The following is a 14060-nucleotide window of genomic DNA, read 5'->3' on the forward strand; positions in this document are numbered from 1 at the left end:
TCCAGTGACCTCCCAGCGCTGTGAGCTGGTAGGCGGATGCGTGGCTGTTTTTTGGACTGGTGTGAGCTGCCTTGTTGACTGGTTTTTCTCTGCTCTCTCATTAGGCTGCTTTGATGCTTCCACTGACACTTTGGTCAGAGTTTCCAACACCACAGCCATGTTGCGTGTGTGTGTGTGTGTGTGTGTGTGTGTGTGTGTGTGTGTGTGTGTGTGTGCGCTATAACAGACAATGAATCAAACAACATACACCACATCAACATCTGGGTTCCAGCCTGGGGATGGTGTCAGGCCGGTAAACACACGCGCACACAATACACAAACACAAATGCATACACAACACACACACACACACACGCACAAACTCTAGGAAATCAGTGTCACATTTAGCTTGGCTATCTCCCAGAGCTTCTCTGTCATTTACGGGATTAGCTGTGGTCTTGGTGCTGAAATGGGCCATTATGTGGGTTGTGTGTGTGTCTGTGTGTGTGTGTGAGAGAGAGAGAGAGAGAGAGAATTTGAATGTATGTATCTTTGTTAAGTATGAACGTGAATGATTATACTGTATATGTGTGTGTTGGCGTGTGTGTCTGAGTGAGTCAGAGAATCATGTGTGTGTGTGTGTGTGTGTGTGTTTGACGCCGTTGTTGTTTGCCTTGCCGCAACAGCACAGTACTCGAATGGTGCTGACTACACACCCTTTGAAGTGTGTGTGTGTGTGTGTGTGTGTGTGTGTGTGTTAGCATGTCTTGATGTTGGGGCCACAGTGGATGACAAGATGTCCTGCTCTTTCTCAGCAGGATCCTTCCTGCAGCTGCCTGCACACACACACACACACGTACACGCACACACACACACACACACACACACACAAACACGCAGTGTCCATCTGCTCGTAGTTACCTCACCCTGCTGGCTTTTTTCATTTTCTCTTGTCTCTCCATTCTCTCTCTCTGTCCAGGATGTGACATCACTCCTCTGATTTCTTTGTCCTAACCTTCCAACGATGTCATTGAAGTGGTTCTGGACGCATCCTAACATTACACATGTGCTCCAAACCAAAAAGCTGTCCCGAGGGAACACTTTGTACTAATCTCCAGTAAATTAAATATGATTCCTTCATATTAAGCCATTACAATACCATTAAAATTGCCAAGTATCCTCTGTTTACCCCACAAATGTTGTCCTCCTCAGGGTGGAACGGCCTCACTGAATGCATTTGGACCACCGTGGGACACAATAAACTGTGAAGCCCAGACGAGTGACAAATGAGTGTACTTAAACCCAGACTAAATGAAGTTTGCAGCATCCAGAGCTGTTTGAGGGAAGGTGACCCACAGTGTTAAGTAGGAGGGGGGAGGAATGGAAGCAGTTCACCAGCCAGGTTCACAACAAGAACATTTTAAAACTGTCCCATCTGATCCTGATTTACTTCTCTCATGCTCGTCCTATTTTGGTTTGAATCCAGTCGGGCCACAGGTGGACAAATCGGGCCGGTCCTGATCTGATCTTTGATCAAAGTGTCACGTAAATCTGTCGAGACTTGGTTCACATTGAGCCAGAGATTATGAACAACACACACACACACACACACACACACACACACACGCACAGCTTACACTCCATTTAGTGTCTATGCAGGGAGGAGAAAGTCATGAATCTGCAGCAACCTCGGCCGCTTTGGCGCTGACGCTGATAGCGTGTGTGCGTGTGTGTGTGTGTGCGCTTTGGTCTCGGGAGAGCACAGCTCGTTGCGTTTCTCAATGGAGGCTGTCTCCTGCACTCGGCGGCCCTGTGTGTGCTTCTGTGTTTTTAAGCGCTGTGAAAACAACCTGTTGGTGGGTCGCATTATATCTTGGCTTTCAAGTCCTGTACATGCAGTTTCCTATCAGCTCCATCTATCTCGTTTCCTTTTCCACATCGCTACACATGCACGTGAACAAACACGCTCACTCCGAGTGTGTCGGCTGCCCCTGTAGGATTTATTGTCGTTCACCACCGTGGCCCAAAGAAAATGGATGACGTGCCGGCTTGTTTTCTCTCGCTCTATTGTCTGGGGGTCATCTGGAAGTGTTTTGCCGTGCGGCGTGAGTCTCCACGTCACCATGTTTACATTGTTTGTTGGGGTTGTTTGCTGAGTTTTACCTCCGTCTGATCGGAGGGAGAAAAGGAAAAGCTGTACCAGATTTAGGATTTTTCAGATTTCATTTTCAAAAGTATTAACGGCGCTGCATTTTCTCCCATCTGGTGTTTGTTTGTTTGTTTGTTTGTTACATCAGGATTACACAAAATACCACATTCCCATGGTGATGTAATCACCAGCATTGGTTTGTCTGTCTGTCTGCCAGCAAGATATCTACAAAAGTTACAGACGGAGCTTGCTGTTTCTGTACAGACTAATATCACCTGAGAGAAAAGCTGCCGCACAGCAGGCGGTCACTGTGAAGAACTGACAGATCCTGGATCATTGTGTGTAGTTTAGTATCACTCTGCTGTTCTGTGTGTGTGTGTGTGTGTGTGTGTGTGTGTGTGTGTGTGTAGGTGTGTGTGTGTGTTTGTGTTGGCTGTGGCCAGCGGAGATCGATGGTCTGTAAAGTGGATTCCTTATTGGCCTGTTTGCTTTGGCAGCTCTTGAAAGAAGCCCACTGATTACACTCCCAGATGTGTCACACACACACACACACACACACACACGCACACACACTCACTCACACACACACTACTGTTCACTGGTACTTGCTCTCAGGACTGTGTATGTCTATGTTTTGGGGGCATAACTACTTGCCATCCTTTAACCTTTTGTGATTTGGTGGAATATGTCTTCACAAGCTCTCTCTCTCTCTCTCTCTCTCTCTCTCTCCTGATGGTGCACCACTGTTTGGCTCATATCAGTGTCTTAACGTTTATTAGTGTGGAGGGGGTTCGGGTGAGGGAAAGCCCTAACCACTCCCCAATAAAACATTCCAAATGAAGTTAAAACTTCACCAAAGTCTGTTACTCTAAATGTTTTATCATTTATATCATTACACTTGTTACATTTAAATAACTATGACGTGATAATGAACAAAAACTATTGTCATTTTGGTGAATTCCTTTGAATACAATAAATAAACTTTGGAGGAAGAACGACTTCCCAATATGTTTGCTATTGTTTTATATATCATACACATACTATGTGTATCGGGCCCGATCACGAGCTCATGGACTCGATCGAAATCGGACGTTAGCTCCCGATCAGGACTATATGGATTGTTATTGTCATTACGTTCTACCAGATCTGGAGTTACGCTGTGGTACAGAGTGAGCCCTCTCTACTCCAACAGAAACTGCAGCGCGTTCGGCATGATGCTGCTAAACACGTTAGCAGCTTGACGCTAGTAGCGCGAGTATGTCTGCGCTGTGGAAGTATTCTGAAGTGGACAAGAAAAACCTGGCGATTAAGCTACTGTTCATAATATTCGTATTTAATATTTCCTGTTGCGCTCGTCCAAGTACAAAGTGAAAAAAGTATTTTATTTATTACTTGAATGTTCAAGTTATGCCACAGAAGTGCTCTGATTAAGAGTTAAATGTTGAAATAAGATTATAAAATAGAAAATAAGTGCCATCCTGGATCCGTTTCTTCACTTGTGTTTATTGTTTTATGTATTATAGAAGTATCAGATCGAGGCTCGGTATCGGTTCAAAATCAAATGACTCGGACTTGGGGGCAAAGAAACGTGATCGGGACGTCCCTACATTGTAGTATATTATACTACAAATCCAGCCGCTTTTGGGAGCCTATCCCAGCTGACGTCGGGCAAGAGGCAGGGTACACCCTGAATGCGTCGCCAGAAACAAACAACCAGTCCCGCACACACATATGGAGCAATAAATTCACCCAAATTAAATGTTTTTGGAGGTTGGGGGAAACCGGAGATCCCGGAGAGAACCCACGCAGACACGGGGAGAACATACAAACTCCACACAGGAAGGAATTGAATCCGGAACCTTCTTGCTGTGAGGCGACAGCGCTACCCACTACGCCACTGTGCTGCCCACTACAACTACAATAACTCAGAAATAGACAAACAAATACTCTAGATTAAAAGCACATCAAAAAAAGAAAGAGAAAGGATTGAAAGTAATAGCCGATGTAAAACAGAAGCAGTCAGAGCAAACAGTCAGACAAGCTTCACAGCAGACGTCGGTTGCTTGGATGCAGCACAGGAGTCCTGGTCGATGGCTTTAGACGACATTTGGGGGGGGGGGGTTGTGTGGAGACGACAGAGTGGCTGTGGCAGGATCTATGTGGCTAATGCTGTTAGCACGCAGCTGCTACCTCCTAGCAGCATGTGTGTGTGTGTGGCATAATAAAAGCCTCGCTTCTGACATTTTTACTGCAGGTAAGTGGAAGGTCAATTCACGGTGCTTGTTTCGAGGCCTGGCCGGCCACCGGCTGCTTGTGCACGCTTGTGCACGCTTCTTCACAGGTCTTTTCACTTTTCCACCTCCAGTCTGACTGGTTCGTCCTCGGCTGAACCCAAACTCTCCTGTCATTGCACTCCTGCATGTGATCCCCGCTGCCCGAGCTGGTTCCACTGTCGTGGTGACTCACGGGATGAAGCCGGCTGAAGAGGGGCCACCCTCTTCAGCGTGATGCTGCGTGATGTGGCTGAGGACACGCAGCACAAGGACGGCTCTGGACACACAGACACGGCTTTGTAAAGTCAAAAATGAGATGAGAGGACAGGAGGTCATTCCCAGGTGGCTGCTTGGCTTTCAATACAATTTTCCCTAAACTTGATGAGGAAATGAAATGCCCCCCCCCCCACACACACACACACCCGCCCTGCTGATTTGATTAATTCCCTGTAAGACGCTTGTATTAAAACCCGAGAGAGAGAGACATGATAATGGAGGATTTATTGGCTCAGAATGTGGAGGTCAGAGCTTTTCCCTCCACCTCAGCTCGCTGTCTGGCTCTCCAGCTCTCCGTCCAACCCTGCCCTCCTTCCACTCGTTCTTTTCTTACTTCCTGTCCATTCCATGCTGGATTCTGAGCATGGGACGCATCTGACATTCTTGTTCGACTGGTGTGATGGAGAACAAGTTGTCTGAGGTGCACCGGACCCAACTGGGGGTATGTGGTGTGATAAAACCAGCTTAGCAAGGCAGGGTTATTATGTATGAGGCGGGGGCTTTGGGAATTGACTTCATTTATTCCCCCAGGAACCCCGACACAGTACGATGTTCATATACTGTTCACACAGCACGCCACAACACGCGACCAACACACCTCCATGAAGACTGCGTCCAGCCTCCATCCAGCCTCCATCCTGCTTCCATCCAGCCTTCATCCAGCCTCCACCCTGCTTCCATCCAGCCTCCATCCAGCCTCCATCCAGCCTCCACCCTGCTTCCATCCAGCCTCCATCCAGCCTCCATCCTGCCTTCATTCCGCCTCCATCCAGCCTCCATCCAGCCTCCATTTCGCTGAACGTCGTAACATATCAGCATTGTTTGAGCGGCTGCATCTGACAATTTCTCCACATTTCTAAAACCCGAAACCCGCCATTCAGACCCGCTTCACGCAGCAATCAGCATTCAGATTGTGAAAATGTGTATATGGCTTCAAGGTGCTGCTTTGACCTGTGAGATAAAAGCGCCTGTCCGACTACTTCAGGACATCAGAGGAGGGGTCACTTCTCATTTTTGCAGATATATGAAACCCTGTGTCATAGGGACTGATAGAGCTAAGCAGTGTCTGATCTCAAATCTCTCTTGTGCAAACTGAGTTCAGTTCTGTCAACGTCTACACGAACCCACACCCACACCCCCACACCACCCAATCCATGCCTTTACTGGGGATGGGGTTTGGGGAGCACTGTATATGAGAAGGTCTGTTTTATAAATAGCACTAAAGTATTTATTTGTGCTGTGTCACAACTCCGGTAAACAGTGGACAGATCCAGAGTTTAGATTTGGATTGGAATGCTTCCCAGAATAAAACAAGGAGAGAAGGAGGGTCGAGAGGCGAGAGAAGGAAGTGTGATTGATCAGTGCCTGTAACTCTTTACACAGAGGGGGTAACACACAGATGACAAGGCACTGACTCTCTACTCTCACACACACACACACCAACACGCACACACACAGCCTGTCAAACAAACAGATGAGGCTGGAGCCCCTGTGAAAGTCCTCACGACGACCATCCCAGCTTCATCATCACGTTAGACTGCTCCATTACACAGCAACATGATCTGGCCTGAAATCAATTAGCCGGTCATGCTAGCACGGCGGCGCGTACCCTCCCCAACCCTTGTTTTGGTTTGATGGAACACAAAGTGTTGAACCCAGAAGGGCGATGCATTCAGACATATGGGGGGGGGGGGGGGGGGGGGGCACAGCTCCGTCGTGCTCTCTGTTAGCAGGCATTAGGTAGAAGTTAAACTGAGATTAATGCATTCATATTATTCGTATTATTGTACACAGCTATTGTGAATCGACACGAGCTAATTAGCCCAAAGGCTAAAAAACATTTTAAATTCACTGCAACCTTTATTTGAGCTGCTTTAAATGAAGTGCAGTGATGCCTTGGGACGGGATGTCATGTTTCAAAGCCACGGTGCTCCTCACTCGTCATCAGTGCAATTGGGGCACCTTTTACTTCAGGCTTTTTATGTGGAAAGTTTGACCATGAAAGTAAATGGAACACCGCTCTGTCGTAATAATCGGTAGCCAGCCGTGCGTGGCTGCAGCTGGTTAGCAAGGTAAATGTCCTTGAGCGGCTCTTGGACTCCCACAGGGTGGTGGAATTAAAAAGCAGTCCTTGCTATTTCATACCAAAAATCAGTTTAATCAGTGGAGTGAGTTTAATCAGTGGAGCAGCTCTTACACTGTTCTGTCACGTAGAGTGGGGCTTCAGTGAACCTGAACATGCTTAAAAGTGCTTTTCGCTGGTTGACATTGCTGCTGAAGTTCATGCTGTAATACAGGACAGGTGTGACAGCACAACACTGCAGGGCAGAGTTGACGGGGATGAAGGGGAGGGGGCAGTATGAGGCTGGAGGTCATTTGTGCTGAACCAACCAAATGCCTGCATCGTGTCCTGAAGTGGATTCAAGTCCACGAAGCTCACCGCAGTCATGAGTCGTTCAAATATAGTTCATGCATCCAGGCTGTCGGAGCACGCCTGCTCGTTTGTCAGCAAACACACCCTTTTCGGGGTCTGCTCAGTGTTAGATGTATGGCCTCCTTGTAATTAGTGTCCCCTTCTGCTCACTATTAATGCCCTCTGGAAACCAACGGCAGGAGCAGGGAGAGGTCTTTTCCAGGGCTCCACACCCTCCTTTTCCTGTGACATTGATTAGTGGAGCCGGACATCAGGACACGTCGAAACAGAAGACAGCGTGACGACTTTCTCCTGATCTGCTCTCGTGTTATTGTCCTTACATGCACGTGAATACGAGGAGCTCCCTAATTGCTCTCAGCTGTTCTCTCTCAGCATATTGAATTACTTTCCACCTCTGCTCCTGTGTAAACGGCAGTCATCCCGAATGAGTGACAGTCTTTCTAACACTCACCAAACTTCATCTGAGATACCCAAGCATTCCCCTCCAGTGCTTCAGGATGACCTGCTGTCTGCTCTGTAGGTGTGTATACTGGTCAGACTGGAATACTGTAGTTCAGTGTCTATTGAATATTCAACTGGTGTCCAGCGTAGTTGGTAGCAGGATGCAGGGCTACTCTTGCTTCCTGTATCCCTACACTTACACCTGGAGCCCTGTGATGTTCTACAAACCCAGATCTGCACCATTCATTCAACTCAGGGCACGCTCTCTTTGGATCAGACCGTTTTCGTAGCCTACAGGGCTAATGGCTCCTTTAGCCCAGTGGTTTGGACCACAGGGGTTCTGGGCCAGGGTTGATCCTGATTATCTGGGGGAAATATTTGCCTTAGATTATCTGGCACTGTGAGGTGTATCCTGATCTGTTCCTGAACCTGGTGATCTACCCACAGAGCCAAGAGTCCCCCCCCACACACACACACACACACACACACACACACACGCACACAATAATTTCAAATGTGTTTGAAATGTAGGATTTCAAATGAAGAGGATGATTTGACTTTGCAACCTAACAATAAGCATGTTAGCTAGTGAGGCTAAGACATCGGCAGCATGTCGGACCCTTCCTTATTGTAAGAGCAATGCTCCCATGGGTGCCAGTATAGCATGGGTACTGGGACGCTTCTGCTGCCCTGTGGACTGCTTTGTATCGTGCTGAAGAGACTTTAAAGTTAAGCAGCTTGTGGATGGTGTTAGAGTTACGCTCCACATCCAGGAAGTGGATGGAAATCTTTGGAATGTACCAAATGAACTTGTCTGACTTCCTGTATTTGTGTGTGAGCGTATGTGTCCGGCATTTATCTGCAATTAACTGTGCACAGGTTAATGCGTCGTCATGTCTGAATGCCATATGTTTTGGTGTGTGAGTGTGTGTACATGCACATGTGTGAGTGTGTGTGGCAGTGAGTAAAGTGCCTTGAAGCAGACTCTGGCATTGATGGGGATTACTAACACTTAGCTGACACCACTGAGACTGCAAAGGGAATAAATGATTTAGAACTACTGGCCTTAATGTAATAAAAGAAAGACCCTGCCTGTCAAATACACACACACACACACACACTCACACTCACACATTCCTATGGGTGCTAATCCTGTGAGCTTACATCTCCATTAACACTAACGCCACGCCACAAACCTACTCTGCCAGCTAGCTAGCACTCTTAGTGTTTCCCTGAGGATATCCGAGACCCTCTCTTTGGCTCTGTCTCGTTCTGACAAACACACAGAGACACACACACAGAGACACACACTGCCTGGAGGGATGTCACTCCAGGTTCACAGCACAGTCACACTCCTGTGTGCCAGCTAAAGTCCATTAAGTGTCTTTTGGTGACATCTATATAACATCCGTTCTGTCATTATCTGTCAAGATTAATTGAATGAAGGTTCCCTATTTTAGCACCTTGTCGGAATAGAAGTCAATAGTATAGTGTTCAAGGTGGTGCAGTGAGTAGCGCTGTTGCCTCACAACAAGATGATCCTGGGTCTGATTCCTTTCTGTGTGGAGTTTTATATGTTCTCCTCATGGGTTCTGCCCGGGTTCTCCAGCTTCATCCCACCTCCATAAACCTCTCTCTGTGTGGCAATGCATTGAGCTGGCGCCTTGTCTGGGGTGTCCCGCGCCTCTCTCCCGTAGTCAGCTGGGACAGGCTCCAGCATGAATGAATGAGTATAACACAGGCTAGACTGGTCCTGCTTAATGGTGGGCCTTTATTTTGTGGTGGTGGGTCTTCAGTGATCCACAGCAGGAAACATTCCCACTAAAGGTGGCGGGACCGTGATATTCATCACACACCATATCATACAAGAAACAAAGCAGCAAAACTTTCACTGTCAACTGTTGTGTTTTCCTCCATCATGGCGACTATACCACAATTAACATTTCTAAATGGAGGCATCTGTTTGCTCCAAATCAAATAAAAGCCCTTTATTATTAATGGTGTGGAAAGACAATGATAGAATAGAGCGTGAGAAATAACCCGCCATTGTTCTTGTGCATAAAGTTTGCTGTCCACCACTCAGGGTGGCTTAAACAGCAGCAGGGCTGCAACAGCTAAACCCTGGCGACGGAACAGAAGTAGTTTATTATTTCACTAACCCTCCCGTGTCTGGGGTTTATGAGATGAGTGGAAAACGACGTTGGTTTTGGTCAATCATCAGCTTCTCGATGTGAAAGACTTCCTAGAGGGAAATTTGTCCCGTTCTTTTCACATCTTGTTGGGTCATTTGGACAAAATGAATGATTCATGGTTTGCTTAATTTCCTGCTGGCATGTAACATAATGGTCATTATTTTACCATGCTATTTTACAAACATTCACCACAAGCTTCATAAAGAGAGGGTTTGCTGTAAAGCGTTTGTGCTGGATGAGAGGTCGTCGGACTTGTTATAAGAAAGACAGCGCGGCTCCCATCTTAACGACCTGCTGATTTATGGTCTGTTTGTTAGTAACAGCCTGATGCTGTTTTCCTACTGCCCTACTACCCAGTAACACCACTTGGTCTCGCTTTCTTAGAAGCACGCACCATTACATTTTAAACAGCCCCAATAAAGGAGCAAGTTCGATCTGCCCCCTCGCACTAAAGCCTAATTGAATTAGCCTTAAACAGGCATTAGCATCTGCGCTGCGCAGGTAACCCAGAAACAGTGGCATGAGACAGCAGACAAGACACCCCCACCTGAGTGTATGTCGGTGGACCTCTAAACCTTTTATATCCTTCAGACCTATAGAACCTGGACCCAACATGGACATCCCTGTGCTTCATTAGAACCTGGACCCAACTTGGACATCCCTGTGCTTCATTAGAACCTGGGTCCAACATGAACACCCCTGTGCTTCATTTGAACCTGGACCCAACATCGACATCCCTGTGCTTCATTAGAACCTGGGCCCAACATGGACCCAACGTGGACATCCCTGTGCTTCATGCGCCCAGTCTTGCTCATGGAGCGCGCCAATAATCTCACTCCGTGGGGGTACACGAACATGCGGAACTTAAATTTTGGTTCCCCCCTTATTTCTATGCCTGGATACAGTTTTATATTCCATGCATTCCCTCTGTGGGATTTCAGACTAATCAGATTACTTCCAGTGATCTGGTAATGCGCTGTCAGGTTGACGTTAAGTCATTGCCTAGAGATGAAAAACTGTGATTTTGAGGGTTGGCATTGTATACAGCAGAAAGTCCTACCTTCATGCTTCACGGAGCGTCTGATGTTCACAGCTGATGACTTTACGTTTGGATCATTTTAAAGGCTGCAGGTTGTAGGGGCATTAAAAAAACACACACACATTGGGTGAATTGTTTTACTCACCACTACTGCTAGTTTGAGTCTCATGCTATCAGTTTGGACCTTCAAGTACTCGTATTGGTCAAAGCCAGGTCTGATAAACCGAGCGCTCTTCCTGACCTTCTGCCAAGCTCTTATCATCCAGGAAAGCACCGCTGTCAAAACCTTTGATCTGCCTGGCTCACCGGCTATCAGACTACTGTGTGTGTGTGTGTGGGTGTGTGTGTGTAGGTGTGTGTGTGTGTGTGTGTGTGTCTGTGCCCTGAGGTCTGGCCATTCTCAGTCCTGCTGCAGGCCAGTGACAGGTGTTAATGTTGAGGCAGGAGGCTGCACGGGCCTCCATGCTCCCTGTAGTGATAATACTGACCGACACAAACACACACACACTGACACACAGTCAGTGTCTTATTTTTCTGATGACTTCAGAAGCCAACTGTGTGTGTATGCTGAAAGGATTTTTCAAAGAATTCCCCTTTAGTTCCAGCAGCTCAATCTGACAGAGCACGTAAGATGTGTGTGTGTGTGTGTGTGTGTGTGTGTGTGTGTGTTATTATGTCCAGTGGTTGATTTAACGCTGGATAACTGGATGTGTGTCAAATGTCAAATGGAGCTTCATGGGTAGCACAGGTAGTGTGGTTAGCAAGGGTTAACGTAGCATAGCCAGTTACTCCAGTGTGCCGGTCCCAAGCTTGTATAAATGCAGAGGTTTGCGTCAGGATTGTCGTCCGGCGTAAACATTTTGCCACAGAAAATTATGTAGATCAATGTAAATAAGAAAGTCATACCGGATCGGTCGAAGCCCGTGTTAACAACAACTGGCAACAGCCTTGTTAACCCATTAACGATGACGGGAAAAGCTAGAGAGCTGGAGGACATGATGATGAGGAGAAAGGTGGATGTGTTGTGTGTCCAGGAGACCAGGTGGAAAGGAAGCAATGCTGGAAGCTGAGGAGCAGGATTCAAGTTGTTTTATAACAACTTTGATTTTTATAAGAAGAAGTGATTCAGGAACCTAGAAGGACAGACAGTGGTGGACTTTGCCCAAAGGATGGAAATGGCAGTAGGTAACACTGATTTCCTGAAGAGACTCGAACATAGGGCGACCTACAAGAGTGGAGGGAGGAGCACACAGGTGGACGACATCTTGTGTAGACGGAGCAGTTTAAAGGAGGTTGGTGACTATAAGGTTGTGGTAGGAGAGAGTGTAGCCAGCCAGCATAGGCTGGTGGTGTGTAAAAGGACTCTAGTGGTGAAGAAGATGAAGAGGACGAAGGCAGAGCAGAGGACAAAGTGGTGGAGACTAAAGAATGAAGAGTGTTGTGTGGCTTTCAGGGAAGAAGTTAGACAGGCTATGGGTGGACAAGAGAGGCTTCCAGAAGACTGGAATACAACAGCTAAGGTGATCAGGGAGACAGGTAGGAGAGTACTGGGTGTGTCTTCTGGGGGGTGGAACCAGGAAGTGCAGAAGTGTATACAGGAAAAGAAGTTAGCTAAGGAGAAGTGGGACATTGAAAGGACAGAAGAGAGTAAACAGGAGCACAGGGAGATGAGACGCAAGGCAAAGGTAGAGGTGGCAAAGGTCAAACAGAGGGCATATGATGACCTGTATGTCAGGTTAGATAGTAAAGAGGGAGAGAAGCATCTGTACAGGCTGGACAGACAGAGAGACAGAGATGGGAAGGATGTTCAGCATGTTAGAGTGATGAAGGACAGAGATGAAAACGTGTTGACAGAGGCCAGTAGTGTGTAGGAAGATGGAGGAAGTATTTAGAGGAATCAATGAATGAGGAAAATGAGAGAGAACAAAGGGTAGTAGAGACACCTGTTGTGTACCAGGAAGTGACAAAGATTAGCACGAGTGAAGTTAGAAAGGCGATGAAGAGGATGAAGAATGGGAAGGCAGTTGGACTGGATTACATACCTGTGGAGGTATGGAAGTGTCTAGGAGAGGTAGCTGTCGAGTTTTTAATACAATCCTAGAGGGAAAGAAGATGCCAGAGAAATGGAGGAGAAATGTTCTGGTGCCCATTTTCAAGAAGAAGAGAGACATACAGAGAGAGGAAACTATAGGAGGATAAAGCTGATGAGTCATACGATGAAGTTGTGGGAAAAGGTGTCTGAGGCTTACTACCGACAGGTCTCTAATTATCCTCTCAGATTTGTCTCATCGCCTGTGCCGGTTTTCTCACATCCAAATGACTCAGTCGTTACCTGTGTGCCACTGTCTGGGTGTTAACCTGAGAGATGCCGATATGCAGAACTGAAACAATGATGATGATGATGATGAAATTGAAGCCCTGGCTTCATGTGTTTGAATAGTTGTTTTCCAGCATTCAGAGGAGCGTTTGGCTCATGTCACCACTAAATCTCCCCTTCCAGCCTTTATCACCTTCCAGTGCTGGCAGGCACAGTGACCAAGCCATATGAACACACTAATTGAATAAACCAATTGTTTCAGAGTCTGCATGACTGCTTGCCTGGCTGGCATCACACACACACACACACACACACACACACACACAGAAGCAGGTTGCAGACTCTCTGGCTCCAAAGATCAAGATCTCTCTGATTGCAGAAATTATGGCAGACAGAAAGGAAGAAAGATTAAGGTGCAGCGTGGGTCGGTGTGGATTTGGGTCTGAGACGCATGAAGATTGTTGTGTGTGTGTGTGTGTGTGTGTGTGTGTGTGTGTGTGTGCGTGCGTGTGCGTGTGTGCGTGTGTGCGTGTGTGCGCGTGTGTGCGTGTGTGTGTGTGTGTGCGTGTGTGTGTGCGTGTGTGTGTGTGTGCGTGTGTGCGTGTGTGCGTGTGTGCGTGTGTGCGTGTGTGGCTTGACTCCAGTGGAACTGATGTGAAGCAAATTCATTTACATCGTGATGTGGTATAAATATTTGGCCAGTATATTTAATACATAAAAAGGAGAGTCTGGGAAATCCACTTGCTATGCAAAATATAATGCAAAAGCCCAAACCACACCACGATGCTGTGAAAAACGCTCAGCGATCTGGCACGAGTCAGCCGCTCTGTGGCGATTACGATTAACGTTGTCTTGCCTCGAATGTCGGATTTTCTTTTTTTTCCTTCTGAAGATTTTCAATTAATTTTCTAACATCGTCATCATCCAGCATAAATGCTGACTCAGCAGTCACTGAGACGA

General features: G+C 47.0%; 1 protein-coding gene across 1 annotated transcript in view; it reads left to right on the forward strand.

Annotated features, from left to right (window-relative positions):
• Positions 1-14060, forward strand: part of bcas3 (BCAS3 microtubule associated cell migration factor) — a 238466-nt gene that overhangs the window by 203033 nt on the left and 21373 nt on the right. The gene's annotated exons all lie outside the window — the stretch shown is intronic.

Source organism: Brachionichthys hirsutus, chromosome 11 (assembly GCF_040956055.1).
Source record: "Brachionichthys hirsutus isolate HB-005 chromosome 11, CSIRO-AGI_Bhir_v1, whole genome shotgun sequence".
Classification (NCBI taxonomy): Eukaryota; Metazoa; Chordata; class Actinopteri; order Lophiiformes; family Brachionichthyidae; genus Brachionichthys; species Brachionichthys hirsutus.